At 43.3% G+C, this 18,114-nt stretch overlaps 1 protein-coding gene and 1 pseudogene across 2 annotated transcripts in view; both read right to left on the bottom strand.

The window, feature by feature from the left end:
* The window catches only part of TGM4 (transglutaminase 4), a 47,654-nt gene extending 37,632 nt beyond the window's left edge, over positions 1 to 10,022 (bottom strand). Inside the window, exon 1 of one of the 2 annotated variants that reach the window (XM_056520581.1) lies at positions 9,912 to 10,022. The gene's annotated coding sequence lies outside the window, so the exon portion shown is untranslated. Of the gene's footprint in view, positions 1 to 9,420; positions 9,440 to 9,911 lie in introns of those variants that run through there. The other variant, XM_056520583.1, reaches the window with a different exon arrangement.
* Positions 10,023 to 11,375: 1,353 nt separating this feature from the next.
* On the bottom strand, positions 11,376 to 11,535 carry LOC130275262 (U2 spliceosomal RNA; annotated as a pseudogene).
* Positions 11,536 to 18,114: the final 6,579 nt, after the last annotated feature.

Consider the following 18,114-nt stretch of genomic DNA (forward strand, 5'->3'; position numbering starts at 1 on the left):
TGCAAAAGAAAAGTGTAAAGAAATCATTAACCCTTTGAATTACCCCTTCCCCTAATAAAAGTTTGAATCACCCGGCATTTCCAATAATAAAAAAAAAAACAGTGTAAATAAAAACAAAAATAAACATATGTGGTATCGCCGCTTGCGGAAATGTCCAATTTAAAAAAAATATACCGCTAATTAAACCGCACGGTCAATGGTGTACGCGCAAAAAAATTCTAGAGTCCAAAATAGCGTATTTTTGGTTACTTTTTATATCATGAAAAGATGAATAAAAAGCGATCAAAAAATCAGATCAATGCAAAAATGGTACCGACAAAAACTTCAGATCACGGCGCAAGAAATGAACCCCATAGCGCCCTGAACACGGAAAAATAAAAAAGTTATAGGGGTCAGAAGATGACAATTTTAAATGTATACCTTTTCCTACATGTAGTTATGATTTTTTCCTGAAGTACGACAAAATCAAACCTATACAAGTTGGGTATCATTTTAACCGTATGGACCTAGAGAATAAAGATAAGGTGTCATTTTTACCGAAAAATGTACTACGTAGAAACGGAAGCCCCCAAAATTTACAAAATGGCTGTATTTTTTAAATTTTGTCGCACAAAGATTTTTTTCCTGTTTCGCCGTAGATTTTTGGGTAAAATGACTGATATCATTGCAAAGTAGAATTGGTGCCGCAAAAAGTAAGCCATACTACAGATTTTTGGGTGCAAACTTTTAAGAGTTATGATTTTTAAAGGAAAGGAGGAAAAAACTAAAGAGCAAAAACCGAAAAACGCCCGGTCCTTAAGGGGTTAACTTCTTGGGGACGAAGGGAGTACAGGTACCTCCTTGCTCCCTGTACGCCCGTGGAAATTTCGGTCCCTGCCGCGCGGCGGGTGGGGAGCGGACTGGGATGCCTCCTGAAATCATTCAGCAGGCATCCCGTGGAAATGCCTGGGGGGGTCCTGAGACCAATTCAGATCAGCGACTTGTGGCAATTCCAGGCTGATCGGGTCTCTGATGACCCGATAGCCTGGAAAATAGGGATGATCAGAGTGACCGGCGAATTGCAGGATAGGGGTGGGGGTGAAAGTTAATTTCCCCCGCTCTGCCCACCTCTGGATGTCGGGGCAGAGCGGGGGAATATGGCGCTGAGGTGCTGGGGCTGTGGATGCGGGGGGGGGGGGGGGGGGGTTGGGGGGGGGGGCGGCGGCAGTTACCTGGGATCACGCGGGGCCAGGGACCGGCGGCAGGCAAGTGGTGAAGGAGGCGGTGTCAGATGCCACAGTGAAGATCTCTGTAAAGTGATCTTCACTGCAGCTTCAAGGAGTTTCAAAACTACAACTCCCAGCATGCCCACACAGCCTTTGGCTCTCTGGGCATGCTGAGAATTGTAGTTTTGCAACATGTGGCCCTTCAGATGTTGCAGAACTACAACTCCCAGCATGCCTGGACAGTCTCAGCATGCTGGGAGTTGTAGTTTTGCAACATCTGGAAGGGCACAGTTTGGAGACCTCTATACAGTGATCTCCAAACTGTAGCGCTCCAGATGTCAATTCAAAGCATGCCAAGACTGTCCAAGGATGCTGGTAGTTGTAGTTCAGCAATATCTGGCCCTTCAGATGTTGACGAACTACAACTCCCAACATGCCCAAGCAGTCTGGGCATGCTTAGAGTTGAATTTTTGTAATATCTGGAGGGCTACAGTTTGGAGACCACTACACAGTGGTCTCCAAACTGTTCTCCTCCAGTTGTTGCATAACTACAACTCCCAACTCCATCAATGCCTGAGGAAGCTGCGCAAGCGCAGTGAAACGCGTTGCATTCTGGTCAATGAATCCTCTTTTACCTACTCACCTGTCTGGTTGATCAGCGCCGAGGAGCCGGGTTCCCTTGAAGCCTAATAATGCATTACCGTATACATACATTGATGGACATATGTCTTTTTTGATGGACATATGTCTTTTTTCGACCGTACTAACTATGTACTATACCGGAGGGCAGCAGACGACCTACTTTGCATGTGATTACCATTGTTGTGTATGTAGCTACACAACCACCCAGGGTGAGCAGCTAATTTACATCATTTTCTCACCATCAGGGTTTAAACAATATTACTCTATGGAGCGCTTATTCCGCTGCCTGGGCATGCTGGGAGTTGTAGTTTTGCAACAACTGGAGGCACACTGGTTGGGAAACATTGTCTGTTTCCTAACTCAGTGTTTCCCAACCCATGTGCCTCCTGCTGTTGCAAAACTATAGACCATGCATGCTGGTAGTTGTAGTGTTGCAACAACTGGAGGCACATGGGTTGGGAAACACTGAGTTAGGAAACAGACAGTGGTGCAGAAACAATGCGGTAGTCTGTTACCTAACAATGTGCCTCTAGCTGTTGCATAACTACAACTCCCAGCATGCACGGTCTGTCAGTGCATGCTGGGAGTTGTAGTTTTGCCCCCCCATGTAAATGTACAGGGTACATTCACACGGGCAGGGGGTTTACAACAAGTTTCCCACTTTAAGTTTGAGATGCAGCAAATTTTCCGCTGCAGCTGGAAACTGTAAACCCCCGCCCGTGTGAATGTACCCTAAAAACACTGCACTACACTAACCCTAAATAAAGAGTAAAACACTACATATACACTACACCCTTACACTGTCGCTTACACTGTACGTCAGTTTTTCCAAAACGGAGCCTCCAATCCCTAATTTAGGCCTCAAATGCGCATGGCGCTCTCTCACTTCAGAGCCCTGTCGTATTTCAAGGCAACAGTTTAGTATTTCCGTACTCGGGAGAAACTGCACTACAAATTTTTGTGGCTTTTTCTTTTACCCCTTATGAAAAGGTAAAGTTGGGGTCTACACCAGCCTGTTAGTGTAAAAAAAAAAAAATTTTTTACACTAACATGCTGGTATTGCCCCCATACTTTTCATTTTCATAAGAGGTAAAAGGAAAAAAAAGGCCCTCAAAATTTGTAACACAATTTCTCCCAAGTATGGAAATACCCCATATGTGGGTGTAAAATGCTTTGCGCGGCGCACAACAAGGCTCAGGAGTGAGAGCGTCATGTACATTTGAGGCCTAAACTGGTGATTTGCACAGGGGTGGTGGTTCTGATATAAATGCAAAAAAATAAATATGACTCGGAAACGACACCCCTCACGGAATGTAATAAGGGGTACAGTGAGCATTCACACCACACAGGTGTCTGACAGATTTTTGGAACAGTGGTCTGTGAAAATGAAGAATGTAAGTTTTCATTTGCACAGCCCACTGTTACAAAGATCTGTCAAACGCCAGTGGGGTGTAAATACTCACTGCACCCCTTGTTACGTTCCTTGAGGGTTGTAGTTTCCCAAATAGTATGCAATGTGGGGTGTTTTTCGCTGTTCTGGCACCATGGGGGCTTCCTAAATGAGAAATGCCCCGCAAAAACCATTTAAACAAAATTCGCTTTTTAAAAGCCCAATGTCGCTCCTTCCCTTCTGAGCCCTCTAGTGAGCCCACAAAGGTATTTACATCCATATATGGTATATTTCCTTACTCGAGAGAAATTGGGTTACATATTTTGGGGGGGCTTTTTCTCCTTTACCCCTTGTAAAAATAAAAAATATGGGTCTACAAGAACATAGTGTAAAAAATGAAGATTTTGATTTTTGCCTCCACATTGCTGCTATTCCTGTAAAACACCTAAAGGGTTAACAAACTTTCTGAATGTCAGTTTGAATACGTTGAGGGGTGCAGTTTTCATAATGGGTTCCATTATGGGGTATTTCTAACATAAAGACCCTTAAATTCACTTCAAAACTGAACTGGTCACTGAAAAATTCAGATTTTGAAATTTACTTGGAAAATTGCTGCTGAACTTTGAAGCCCTCTGATGTCTTCCAAAAATAAAAACATGTCAACTTTATGATGCAAACATAAAGAAGACATATTGTATATGTGAATCAATATATAATTTATTTGGAATGTCTATTTTCCTTACAAATAGAGAGCTTCAAAGTTATAAAAATGCTACATTTTCTAATTTTTCATAATTTTTTTTAATTTTTCACCAAGAAATGATGCAAGTATCGACGAAAATTTACCACTAACATAAAGTAGAATATGTCACGAAAAAACAATCTCGGAATCAAATTTATAAGTAAAAGCATCCTAGAGTTATTAATGCTTAAAGTGACAGTGGTCAGATTTGCAAAAAATGCTCCCGTCCTTAGGGTCATAATGGGCTCTGTCCCCAAGGGGTTAAGATGGTGCTGATTTGCAGTAGCGCGCTGCCTTTCTCCCTCCCCCTCATGTCCTGCATTAACCTTTTAGCTGCACCCTGTTCATTAAAGGGTTTTTAGGGGCTATATACTACAGAGGAAATGCTTTTCTTTTTAGATTTCGCTGATGTCATGACCACAGTGCTCTCTGCTGACCTCTGCTGTCCATTTTAGGAACTGTCCAGAGGAGCATATGTTTGCTATGAGGATTTTCTCCTGCTCTGGACAGTTTCTAAAATGGACAGCAGAGGTCAGCAGAGAGCACTGTGGTCATGACATCAGAGAAATCTAAAAAGATAAGCATTTCCTCTGCAGTATATAGGCTCTAAAAATTACAGGAAGGATTAAGATTTTTTAATAGAAGTAATTTACAAATCTCTAGAGAAAAAAGAAGAAGAGTAAGTGCAGCTCACAATTATAGTACCAACCGAGGACAAATGGGTAATGCACCTATACCTAGGGTGCCAATATTAAATAAATAAAAAAGTGACAAATACCCAGACCTCAAGGAAGGTGTGTTAAGTGAATGAAACTATAATTAATAAAAGGACCAAAGATCGTGCTTCAATTATAATAAAGTGTATTTTATTAAAATAAAAAACTGAAAAAACTGATAAAAAATTTCACCTCACAAGGGGCCCCAAGTGCAGTCAGTGATAGTCCGCAAAACTGACTAGACGCGTTTCAGGGTGTTAAAATAAACCCTTTCTTCAGTAGTCATGACTACTGAAGAAAGGGTTTATTTTAACACCCTGAAACGCGTCTAGTCAGTTTTGCGGACTATCAGTGACTGCACTTGGCACTTTTTAAAAATTCTATTTCATTTGGACTTATTATTTCTGAGATCTTGTTGGTCCAGTACGGAGATGACCCCGCTGATCCCACCGCCCCGGTCTATAACATCCAGCCCGGAGTGGATCCGCAGTGAGCTGAGGAACTAAAGCACATCCTGCAGGTGTTGGCACTGACATCACACGCCACCTCTACGAGTCAGAGACATCTAACATCGGTCTGCTGCAGACCTGGCCTCTACGGCAGGTTTTTCTATCGACGTGTGCCACCTCTGAGATTTGCCATTCCCGACACCTGCCTGCGCAGGGACCCGGAGGTAGCCCATCTGCAGTGACCATCTAAGTGCCATATCCAGCACCTTGGGAGTCTTCCGTTCCTAGGACCGGTAAAGTAATCCAAAGTTGCCATCTGTCCTTACAGAGAATTGCCTGTTATTTATTCTGACACAGTGACATAGAGAAATCAACAATCGCAACAATTGTAACAACTGTGAACTACAAACACTTTCTCAGTCTTATATACTGAACAGTGTTTCACCATTAAGAGGAGCTTGTTACATTATTACACAACTACCTCCACAGTGAAAAAGATTGAGCTCTATGAGACTTTCTAAATACTTTTTAACAGTTTCAGTGCATACAATTTATCTTGCCACAATGTATTTTGCCTGAACTATATAAGTGCATTTTGTTTACAATTGTTATAAAATTTTGTGATACATATCAGTCAACAGTTATCAGTGATAGTCTATTTTAGGTATCATACACCCCTCCCACAAGGGGCCCCTTGTGAGGTGAAATTTTTTATCAGTTTTTTCAGTTTTTTATTTTAATAAAATACACTTTATTATAATTGAAGCACGATCTTTGGTCCTTTTATTAATTATAGTTTCATTCACTTAACACACCTTCCTTGAGATCTGGGTATTTTTCTCTAATTTACAAATCTGTTTAACTTTCTGGCACCAGTTGATTTAAAAAAAAGTTTTCCACTGGAGTACCCCTCTAATTATGCAGTGCGGGTAGAGGAGGAAGGTCTATTGACACATAAGGGCCTCATTTACTAATATTGTTGGGTTTTTACTACTGTGAAATGTTGTTTCAAACTTGTCGGATTCCTTTCTATTTACTATGGGGATTCACAGATTTACAAGTCAGGAACATTTTCTGACCAGCTATTTCTAGGTGGATATTTCCAGCCGTTTATTCACAGGATGTTCTGTGAATTCAATAGTAAATAGGTCAGGTTGTGAAACCACACCCCTTTTCAGGTCACTTTTCGGCTTTTCACAATGCAACGTCAGGTTTGTTTGATTTTACTGGCACACACTGGTGCAGACATGTCACAGACACTATGCGCCAAAACAACCCGACAAAAACTGATGAGGGCCACGATATCCTGCACATATTTGATGTGCAGGATTTGAAGCTGCAGATTTTATGCTGCAGATTTCAATGTAAATTAAATGACAGAACACAGTTTCAAATCTGCATCTTGCATATCAAATAAGCCCTGTGTGTCTGCTCATAGCGAATTGCACAGCGTATTTCCCGCAGCATGAAATGCACTGCGTATGTGTGACCCTGCTAATAGGCTGCATTCATACGTACAGTATTCTGCACATATTTGATGCTGCAGATTTTTTACTTTAAACTAAATGACTGAACACAGCATAAAATCTGCAGCACCAAATATGCGCAGGATACTGTATGAGTGAATATTTGGTAAAATATGTCTGGTGGAACCAGACTTACTTTGAGTCTATTGGACTTTTTTTTAGTTGTGTCAAATATTACCAACCTGTAGAAATCTAGAAATGTATATAATTGCTTCTCATGACATATTACATGATAAATGGTGTGTAAGAAGTACTTACTTTATCAGTCCTTCACCACTCCCTTTCTCGTTCAAGTTCCCTGCCAGTCTCTTATTCTTGGCCTATTTCCTTGACATGGACATGTAACCACTGCAGCCAGTCATTGGCTACACTGGTAACAGGCCACACAAGTCACAGGTCTATCTTAAGAGGGGCTCAGGAAGCTTTGGAAAAAGGGCATGCATCTGGAGATCGATAAAGTGAGTACAACTTTTATGTTATTTTATAGCACGGTAAGCGATTTAAAAAATGTAAGTGCCTGGAAAAAGATAACAAATAATATAATTTTTTATTGGGTCTAAGCCGTTAAAGTGTACCTGTTGTCAACAAAAACTTTTTACATAATGTAGATAATACCATTCTATGTATATTTGTAATATACATTGGTTAAAAAATATGTATATTTTTGTCACTGCAGCTATTGCCTGTGTGTCTCAGTGAGGAGTCAAAATACAAGAAGTGTGGGTGGACAAGCAGGGCTCTGTGCACTGAGGACAAGCAGGGCTCTGTACACTTAGGAAAAGCAGGGCCCCCTGTACACTGAGGACAAGCAGGGCCCCCTGTACACTGAGGACAAGCAGGGCCCCCTGTACACTGAGGACAAGCAGGATTCTGTACACTGAGGACAAGCAGGGCTCTGTACACTGAGAACAAGCAGGGTTCTGTACACTGAGGACAAGCAGGGCTCTGTGCACTGAGGACAATCAGGGCTCTGTATACTGAGGACAAACAGGATTCTGTACACTGAGGACAAGCAGGGCTCTGTACACTGAGGACAAGCAGGGCCCCCTGTACACTGAGGACAAGCAGGGCCCCCTGTACACTGAGGACAAGCAGGATTCTGTACACTGAGGACAAGCAGGGCTCTGTACACTGAGAACAAGCAGGGTTCTGTACACTGAGGACAAGCAGGGCTCTGTGCACTGAGGACAAGCAGGGCTCTGTGCACTGAGGACAAGCAGGGCTCTGTATACTGAGGACAAGCAGGATTCTGTACACTGAGGACAAGCAGGGCTCTGTGCACTGAGGACAAGCAGGGCTCTGTACACTGAGGACAAGCAGGGCTCTGTACACTGAGGACAAGCAGGGCTCTGTGCACTGAGGACAAGCAGGCCTCTGTGCACTGAGGATAAGGAGGGCTCTGTGCACTGAGGAAAAGGAGGGCTTTGTACACTGAGGACAAGCAGGGCTCTGTACACTGAGGACAAGCAGGATTCTGTACACTGAGGACAAGCAGGGCTCTGTGCACTGAGGACAAGCAGGATTCTGTACACTGAGGACAAGCAGGGCTCTGTGCACTGAGGACAAGCAGGGCTCTGTGCACTGAGGACAAGCAGGGCTCTGTGCACTGAGGACAAGGAGGGCTCTGTGCACTGAGGACAAGCAGGGCTCTGTACACTGAGGACAAGCAGGGCTCTGTGCACTGAGGACAAGCAGGGCTCTGTGCACTGAGGACAAGCAGGGCTCTGTGCACTGAGGACAAGCAGGGCTCTGTGCACTGAGGACAAGCAGGTCTCTGTACACTGAGGACAAGCAGGGCTCTGTGCACCGAGGACAAGCAGGGCTCTGTGCAGTGAGGCTCTGTGACATGCTATGGGTGCACATGAGGATGATTGACAAGCCAGGAGACTGCAGAGAGTCCTACTTGTCCTGCCCCCACTTCCTGTATTTGAACTGTATTTGGACATAGAGACACACATGCAATAGCTGCAGAGACAGCATTTTTTTTCACCCAAAAATATACAGATTTTTTAACCAATCTATATTACAAATATACATTAAATGGTATTAGCTACATTATGTAAAAAGTTATGTTGACGACAGATACACTTTAATCTTTTCAATCCTTTAAAAGTCCTACTGACCAACCACTTCTGAATGATGAATGTGGGGCCAAGTATTGAAGAAGAAAAAACAAGCACTAAATATTATGCAGTACAACCATTTAAAGTAAAATATATACCTATACATGCACATATATATATATATATATATATATATATAGTTTCTTTTCTATTTTTTTCTTACCTTGGGTAAGGAGGAATCACATTTAATGACAAGGTAGTCTTCTGATACTAAATAAACAATTTTCTAAACATTTTTATAAAACATTTTTTTAAATGAAATATTTCACGACACAGTAAACAATCGAGTAGGACACTTCCCAGGTAACATAGGAAATTAGAAGAAATAAACTGAGTGTCCAATCTTCCATAGATATGAGAGAAGAGAAAAGAAACAGTCAAATTAGTAATACATGACCAAAGTAGGACACAATACATAGAGTAATCCAAAGACAGCAGTAACCATCGGCATAACCTGGGAACATGTAACATGTGAAGGGGGAACGGGAGGAAGAAGAGGAAGGGGGGAAAGGGAAAGAGAGAGGTCTTCAGATCCACCAGCACTCCCAAGGACAGACATTAATAGGAGGTAACATGAGAGAGCCATATATGTGGTACTGGGCAAAGAAGAAATGTAGATTGCCATACATTAAAGGATCTTTCTTTTCGTTATGGAGAGGGTAGCTTCAACCCAATCTATGCAGAATAGAACATGGAGGAGCGAGTGGATCTATCCATTTTTACAAGATTGTCTTTCGGCAGCTGCTGAGAACTTTATGTTTTTATGTAACAAATATGATTTTCAAATATGTACAAATCATCAGGTAAAATAATTAAAATCTCCATGGAAACCATGACAAGGTTAGGTGTTATTTGCAAATAGGGAATAAGTGATGAGAAAATGTAACTCACTGTGAATGTATATTTGCATAAAGCATCTAAATACATATTCATACTTAGCTTTTCCATATTTTTAAGGTAATCTTCTTTGTTAAAAGACACTAAACATTCTACATATACAAGCAATGTAACATTAGTCCATAATACTGAGATCAATAAGGGAAAGTTTACATTGTAACCAGAGATAAATCTATGTACGGTAGGTAAATCTTTGTCTACTGTAGGTGTTTGTCACTCACCAGGAATAGGATTTCTGAGCGTTGTCTCTGCTCTCAGGTCAGATGTTGGGTGTAAAGATTACATCCTTTATATTCAATCCGAGAATCTTACAATACAGTAAATTCACCAATGAGACAATGTTTATCTAACATTAACCATGCAACAGGGGTAAACAAAGAATATATCAAGTTAATAAGAAGGGGAGTGGTTAGAGTTCTTACCGTACAACTATAATCCCAGCCTGAAATTCCAGATCTCGATTACTTAAAAAACAGCTATAACATATGTACTATAGGAAGACATTCATCCCCATTAGGTACTGGCACCTTTATCATGTGACAGTTAAAAAAAAATATATATATAAACACAGTCCCATAGAGTCCTTATGACTTATCCTGTGGATTAGTGATAGTTTTTATTCTGGGGAAAACCTCTGTAAAGGTAGGATCACACATGAAGTGTTTTGCTGCATATTTTTCTACCTATTGAAGTCAATGGGTAACAAAATCAGATGCAGAAAATATATAGCAAAAAATGGCATGTGTGACCCTATCCTCAGGGTGCATTTACATCCACCGTATCCGCTGAAGATTAAGCGGATTAAGTTGCAGATCAACAATAACTGGGGATTTTACAAGGTACTGTAGTTTTTATTTATTTTTAATTGACAATAAAGTGTTTGCCTTGTAAAATCTGCAACTGTGAATTTTACAACTGCAGTTGCGGATCTGCATCTTAAAATCCACTGCAAATCCATTTTTTATTTTTTATTTTTTTTTATCTAAAGCCGAGGAACGTGCTCTCGATTCACCCAAAGTGCAAGAACAAGTGTAAACGTGTTACACTAAAAAAACATGCACAAAGGATGCGGTCTATCGCAAGCCCTTCTCCGATAGGAGAGAGGCCCCCCAACAAACCTTACCCTTCGCCTCCGGACCAAAAGGTACCTGCGAGGTTCCAGGTTCGATGTCCCTTTTCGCCGAAGCTACTAGGGGACCACAAATGCTCCCGGCATCCCCCTTGGCGTTAGCCAAGGTATCTGCCCGCAGAGCCGATAACGGTAGGTACCCTGCCAAAGCAGGAGTACCCGGGGTGTTTGCAGGGAGGTGCGGAACCTAATGGCCACATACACCTCCCCTAGACCGCCAGGAGGGACACCCAGAAGGGCTACCGCATCCTGACAAATCATGTGAACACACAACACGCAAAAAGTGACACAGTGAGACAAAAAGAAATAAATAAGTGAATGTGTGCCGATATACTGCCCGGACATCCGGCCGGATCTATAAAAATTTCTCTGATCCTAGCCAGAAGGCCGGGAATCAAGAGGTGAGTGCCACAAGGTGAAGAGATTATGGTGTCCGTGCTTCAACTCAGTGAGCCCATCCTCCCAGTGAGTTTCGGCACCTCGGGGTCACCACTCCCCGAGGCACAAAAGTACCTCGGCTCTAGACCCTCTCAGCCTCATGGCGAGACCCGGAGGGAACAGGTCACATCGGGGCAGCCGTCGAGCTGATTCCTCAGAACCAGCCCCGGAAAGCCCTGGTACACCTGCATCCTCCATGCAGCACCCATCCCCACCAGCATGAAAACTGATAAGAACAGATACTACACTTGATCTTAGCCAAAAGGCCGAGAAGCGAAATCCAGTGTGTTTGTGAATACACCCTAAGGGTAGGGTCACAAAAGCTGTATTTTGCTGCGTATTTGATGCTGCATATTTTCCTACCCATTCAAGTCAATGGGTGGAAAAATCAGCTGCGAAAAATATTCAGCAAAATATGGCACATGTGACCCTACCCTGATACTGAAATGTAATTTTTTGAATGAAGGGGAGAGGAAAATCTGTTAAAATTGGCAATAACATTCCAGTCAATAAAACAAAGACTCAACTTTACAGATGGATTCATGACCTATTACATGAATATATTTTACACCCTTGGACAACACTGACTGCAGATCACCTATGTAGATAGGCAGAAAGGAATGGCCAACGGGGTGGATGTCAGTTTGAGCAGCAGCACATAGTAACTCTGGATCAGTCGTAGGCGCAGTGAATATACAGCTTTCAGAGTATACAGCTGAATGAGCTGGCAGGCCTTGTTAAAACATGAAATGGATGTCCGTCCGCAAGTCCACATGCAGAGGTACCGGACCGGCTGTGAACGCATCATGTGAACAAGAATCATTATCAATACATGTTACTATTAGTATGGTGTTGGGTAAGGTGCTCATAAATACCAGTGAATTGATAAACGATAAATGGTATAAAACATTTGGTTTCGAGGGTTCATGTATATAGAAATCTATAAAACATGAAATTCAAACACATTGAGATGAGGCAAAATGCGGGCAACAGCATTGGATTCAACAGTGGTAATAATTATAATAATAATGATAAATGCTAATGGTAATGACAATGTTAGTGGTGCATAAGCTGTCATAGCACAAACAACAACCATATATCTTATACTATGTAGAAAACCAGGAACCCAAAGTGAGTGTCCAACTAAATTGTGTTAGATGTCACTTAGATCCAAATCATAGAGCATTTATGCACACAGTCTGTGTGTTTTTATCTCTAAAATGTAAGTTGTATGACCACAGCCTAGGGACAAAGCATGACATAGTGTTAATATGAAAATATCAGGTAGAGAAGGGTGTCCTGGCACCGTCAATGATTCACTATATGGCAGGCAGGTGACACGTAGCCCAAGCTATGTACAACAGGTGTCTGTGGTGCTACACCATAGCAAATATAGTTCAATCACAACAGCAGCAGAAGAGAAAATTTGTCGGAGCACTCACCTCAGACGATTCGTCGGAGCACGATATACCTGGTGTCTGAGGTGAGTGCTCCGACGAATTTTCTTTTCTGCTGCTTGTGTTAATATGAAAATACTTTACTAACTGTAAGATGTATATACGTACGCTTGGTCCGCATTAGCTGGTGGTAACCAAAAATTGCACCCAAACAGAAAAAAAGTTAAGAAATGTGCAAAAAAGTAAAAATGTAAACAGATGAACCACACAAAAAAACATGTGGTAAGGTATGGAAATTACTAATAAATATACATAAATCATTTCTGTAATTGAGTCTGTCTGGCACACGGGAGTTCAGGGACAAGATCCAGAAAGCCTCCCTTGTATAAACCAGACGTGCCCAATCCCCTCCGCGGCGGGCCTGCTGTACTTTCTCAATGCCAGTAATGCATATTCCGGAGCTGTCACCACCATGTATGTCACAGATGTATTTCGAAGACCAGAAACTGATCTTGTGTTAAACATTTTATATACTTATTGTGCACCCTACATATTGGAGGTGGCATGTTTGGCATGTGACCAGGTATACCATGTGACTGGTGTTGCAATTTATTAGTTATTTTATAGGGAAAGTTCGCTTTGCCACTGTGGATGAAAAATGCTTTGGTCACAAACTTCCACATAGGACATCAAGGCTGATTGCATTTGTAGCACCCAGTGGTGGAAAGCCAAGTGTCATTTGTGGGTGTGTCATGGTATTCACTTTAGCAAGATACCCCGAAGGAAAGCCTTCATAGCATCTCATATAGTTTGGGTAAATGCAGTATTATTATTTAGCATAAAATCTTCAGAAATTACAGACTTTATATTCTTTGCATCCTCCAAAATAGAAAGCCAATATGGGTTAAGCTTTCATACAGGCTTTCCCAGCAGGGCTCTGTAACAGTGGTCAGACAGAGTTCTAGGCACATAAAAAATATCATTTATATAAGGAAGAATCCAATCATTCCCCAACGCCAGGTTGATCCTTGAAAGGGAAGAATAAGTAGCTGAACAGTCTAGCCAATGGATATCTTATGCGCCATAGATCTGACAACCCAGCTTCTGTAACCAAGTTACCAAATTTGGTGATTTTACTTCTATCTACACCCTTAAAAAGGGAGCATCTATCTAAAGCAAGGTCTATTACAGTATTATAGTCACCAATCATCAATAATGGGGTATCTGGGTGTAGTGCAACAATCGAGAGAATTTTACATAAAATTACAGATGAATATGGTGGGGGGAACATATATATTTATAATCAGAAATTTTCTATCATGAATATCACATACAATACCCACATATCTTTCCAGATCGTCCACATACTTTTTAATAAATGTGAATGATAACTTGCAATGAATTAGTATGCTCGCCCCTCTCGAAAGGTTAGTATGAGTTGAATGATAAGCTGCTTTTATCCAGGGTTTCTTAAAGGGGTACTCCAAAGGATAGGGGATAAGAGGTCAGATTGCCGGGGTCCCACTGCTGGGGACCCCCGGGATCTACCATGCGGCACCCACCTTTAGCGGCTTCTGGAACCGCTGGAGGTCCTCAGGCTGAGTCCATCTCGACCACGTGTACAGAAGATCGTGATGTCACGACTCCGCTCCTGTGTGACATCACACACTGCCCCTCAATGCAAGTCTATGGGAGGGGGCGTGACAGCTGTCATGCCCCCTCCCATAGACTTGCATTAAAGGGCAGGGTGTGACATCACACGGGGGGCGGAGTCATGACGTCATGATCTTTCATACCCGTGGCCGAGATGGACTCAGCCTGAGGACCTCCAGCGGTTCCGGAAGCCGCTAAAGGTGGGTGTTGCATGGTAGATCCCGGGGTCCCCAGCAGCGGGACCCTGGCGATCTGACATTTTATCCCCTATCCTTTGGATAGGGGATATGATGTCTTGGGGTGGAGTACCCCTTTAACAATATGTAGGCGATCTGGGGTGAGATGTGTCTCCTGTAAGCAGAAAATTGAAGCTTGTGATGTAAGTAAGAAATGAAATACGGCTTCCCGTTTATTATGACCTAGTAGTCCCCGAGTATTCCAACTAACTAGAGAAACTGACATGACTTTACTTTAGTAATAATAAAAGGAGAAAGAGAGTTGGGAGAGGAGGGATCATGGTATTCACTAGGTGACAATTGATCTCTTAAGAGATCTTGCCCTCCTAGCCACATATCTCACACCCGATTGAAGGATTTTTGTCACAGTGGGGTCTTGATGAAGAACTGAAAGGTGATTCTGGCATCAAAGTCAGCTGAGAACGGTGTTGAGAATGTAATTACTTGGGAGGAGCAGGTTTTTTCTTTGTTTTCCGGTAGTTTGTGATAAATATACTGGAAAACTATATACAGCTGAATACTCTGGCTGCTATTGAACATTGTATATTCACTGCGCCTATGGCCAATCCGGAGTTACTATGTGCTGCTGCGGGAACCGACATCCACCCCGTACTTTACCTGGCTCGTGTGCTCACATGGCCGGATACATCAACTGCTGGTACTCCAGAAGAGGCAGGTAGAGGAAGAGGATGATGAAGGTAACGACGGAAGACAATAAAGAATGGAGAGGTTCTTGTAGATTCTGAATCTCGATGGTTGTAGGAGAACTCCGCCCAGGATAACAGATTGGACCAGTTATCCTGCCAGGCAGAAACAAAATGGCAAAGATACTCCCCAAGAATTTGGTTCACCCTCTCTACCTGGCCGTTGGTTTGCAGGTGATATGCCGATGAAAAATCCAAACTGACCTTTAGGGTGAGAACAGAGGGCCTGCCAAAATTTGGAGATGAACTGAACCCCTCTGTCAGAGATGATGTGAAGTGGTGGACCATGCAGGTGGAAAATATGTTGGAGGAACTGATCCACCCATGGAGGAGCCAAGGAAAGTCCAGGCAGTGGAATAAAATAAGCCATTTTAGAGAAACGATCAACATCCACCCAAATGACCGGGCAATTGGAGGAGGACGGCAGATCAGTGATGAAATCCATTGCAATGTGGGTCCAAGGACACTCAGGGACGGGCAAAGGCTGTAAAAGACTTGTTACGATGCGTTTTGTCACAGGCACAGATAGCGCAGGAATGGACAAAGTCAGCAACATCACGCTCCAGGTTCGGCCACCAGTAATGACGGGGGAGAAGCAAAATAGACTGTCGTATTCCTGGGTGCCCAGCCAGAAAAGAAGAGTGTCCCCAGTTCAACACCTTAGCTCTATGGCAAGTTGGCACAAAAGTCTTTCCCGGGGAAACATGCTGACAATTGATCGGAGCTGCCGAAATCAGTCGATCAGGAGACACAATATGATGAGGCGTAGAATCCTGGCCCACCACATCGGAGGCTCTGGAGAAAGCATCGGCTCTAAGGTTCTTGTGTGCTGGTCAAAAATGAATGAGGAAATTAAACCAGGAAAAGAAAAGTGACCATCTGGCCTGCCGGGGGTTCAGACGTTGTGCGGACTGTACGTAGAGAAGATTTTTATGGTCCGTATAGATATTGACAGGATGAGCTGACCCTTCTAACAAGTGATGCCATTCTTCCAGGGCGAGCTTAATGGCAAAGAGCTCTCGATCTCCGATGATAGCAGGAGAAAATGTTTTTGAGAACACTCCGCAATTCATCGTTTTGCCCTTGGAGGATTTCTGGTTTAAGAAAGCTCCAGCTCCTACAGAAGAGGCATCCACCTCGAGGAAGAAGGGCTTGTCAGGGTCAGGCCTCGCAAGGTCGGGTGCGGTGGCAAATGCTGACTTCAACCAAGAAAATTCTGCTTCCGACGCAGATGGACAGGACTTGGGGTTAGCACCCTTCTTGGTAAGAGCTACAATCGGAGCTACCAGGGTTTAGAAGTGTGGAATAAACTGCCGATAGTAGTTGGCAAAGCCAAGGAAGCGTTGTTTAGACCGCAGGCCTGAAGGCCCATCCGGAGGCCTAGGTTGGAGACAATATAGTTGAGGAACGGCAGACTGGTCTCGAAGAGGCATTTCTCAAACTTGGCATAGAGGCAGTTTCTCAGAAGGCATCGCAGGACCTGTCGCACATGAGTGCGATGAATCTCTAAGTTGGGCGAGAAGATCAAGCTGTCGTCCAAGTACACAACAACGCAAGTGTAAAGGAGGTCCAAAAAGATATAGTTGACAAATTCCTGAAAAACAGCTGGGACATTACAAAGACCAAAAGGCATCACAAGGTACTCGTAATGCCCATCACAAGTATTAAAAGCAGTCTTCCACTTGTCTCCTTCCCCAATTCTTATGAGGTTATATGCCCCTTGCAAATCCAGCTTGGTAAAAATCTTGGCCCCACTGTAGACGGTCAAAAAGTTCAGCAATCAGCAAAAGGGGGTACCGGGTCTTGATGGTGATCTTATTAAGTCCCCGGTAATCAATGCAAGGACGGAGAGACCCATCCTTCTTCTCCACGAAGAAGAAACCGGCCCCAGCAGGAGAGGAGGATTTTCGAATGAAGCCCTTCTGAATGTTCTCACAGATGTACTCAGACATGGTCTGTGTCTCAGGAGCGAACAAAGGGTAGATTCTTCCCCGAGGGGGTGAAGTGCCTTGGAGAAGGTCTATAGGACAATCATAGAGTCGATTAGGAGGAAGACTCTCTGCTTGCTTCTCACAAAAGACATCAGCGAAGTTTTGGTACGAAGGAGGCAGACCCGGAAAAGAAGGAAGAGAAATAGGATGCTTCAATTGCAGTGAAGCCAAACAGTGGTTCAAACAATCCTGTCCCCAGCGTCAGACTTCTCCGGAACGCCAATCTAACACCGGGGCGTGTTGTTGCAGCCAAGGTTCCGAGGAGTATCGGAGAAGAACAGTGAGGAAGTACAAAGAACTTGATCCACTCCTTCTGCATAACACCCACTTGCATCTTAAGTGGTTCACCACGGAATTTAGGCACTTCCCATTGATTGTGGAGATGTGAAGGTGCTTGACGAGCTGAGTGACCGGGAGATGATATTTATGAACCAGAGAGGCATCAATAAAGTTCCCTGCAGAACCAGAGTCCACAAAAGCTAAAGCGAGGAACGAGGACCCAGTAGAAATGAAGAGCTGGACTGGCATATTCAATCGAGGAGAGGGAGTATTCACACCTAGAGACACCTCTCCCACATGCCCTAGATGCGTGCATTTCCTGGATGCTGAGGCCGAATAGGGCAGCTATTGCAAAAATGCTCCGAGCTGGCACAGTACAGGCGCAGATTCTCTTCTTGTAGGCTCTTCGGCAAAAGGCAAAGAAGTTCCTCCTGCCTCTCGGCAAAACGCACATCTATGCGAGTAGCCAGCAAAATCAGCTCACTCGGGGAAGATGGTGGGTCACGTGTAGCCAGGACATCTTTTACTCTGCTGGATAGTCCCTTCTTGAAGGAATCACACAAGGCTGCATCATTCCAATCCAACTCAGAAGCAAGG

Source organism: Hyla sarda, chromosome 5 (assembly GCF_029499605.1).
Source record: "Hyla sarda isolate aHylSar1 chromosome 5, aHylSar1.hap1, whole genome shotgun sequence".
NCBI classification, from domain to species: Eukaryota; Metazoa; Chordata; class Amphibia; order Anura; family Hylidae; genus Hyla; species Hyla sarda.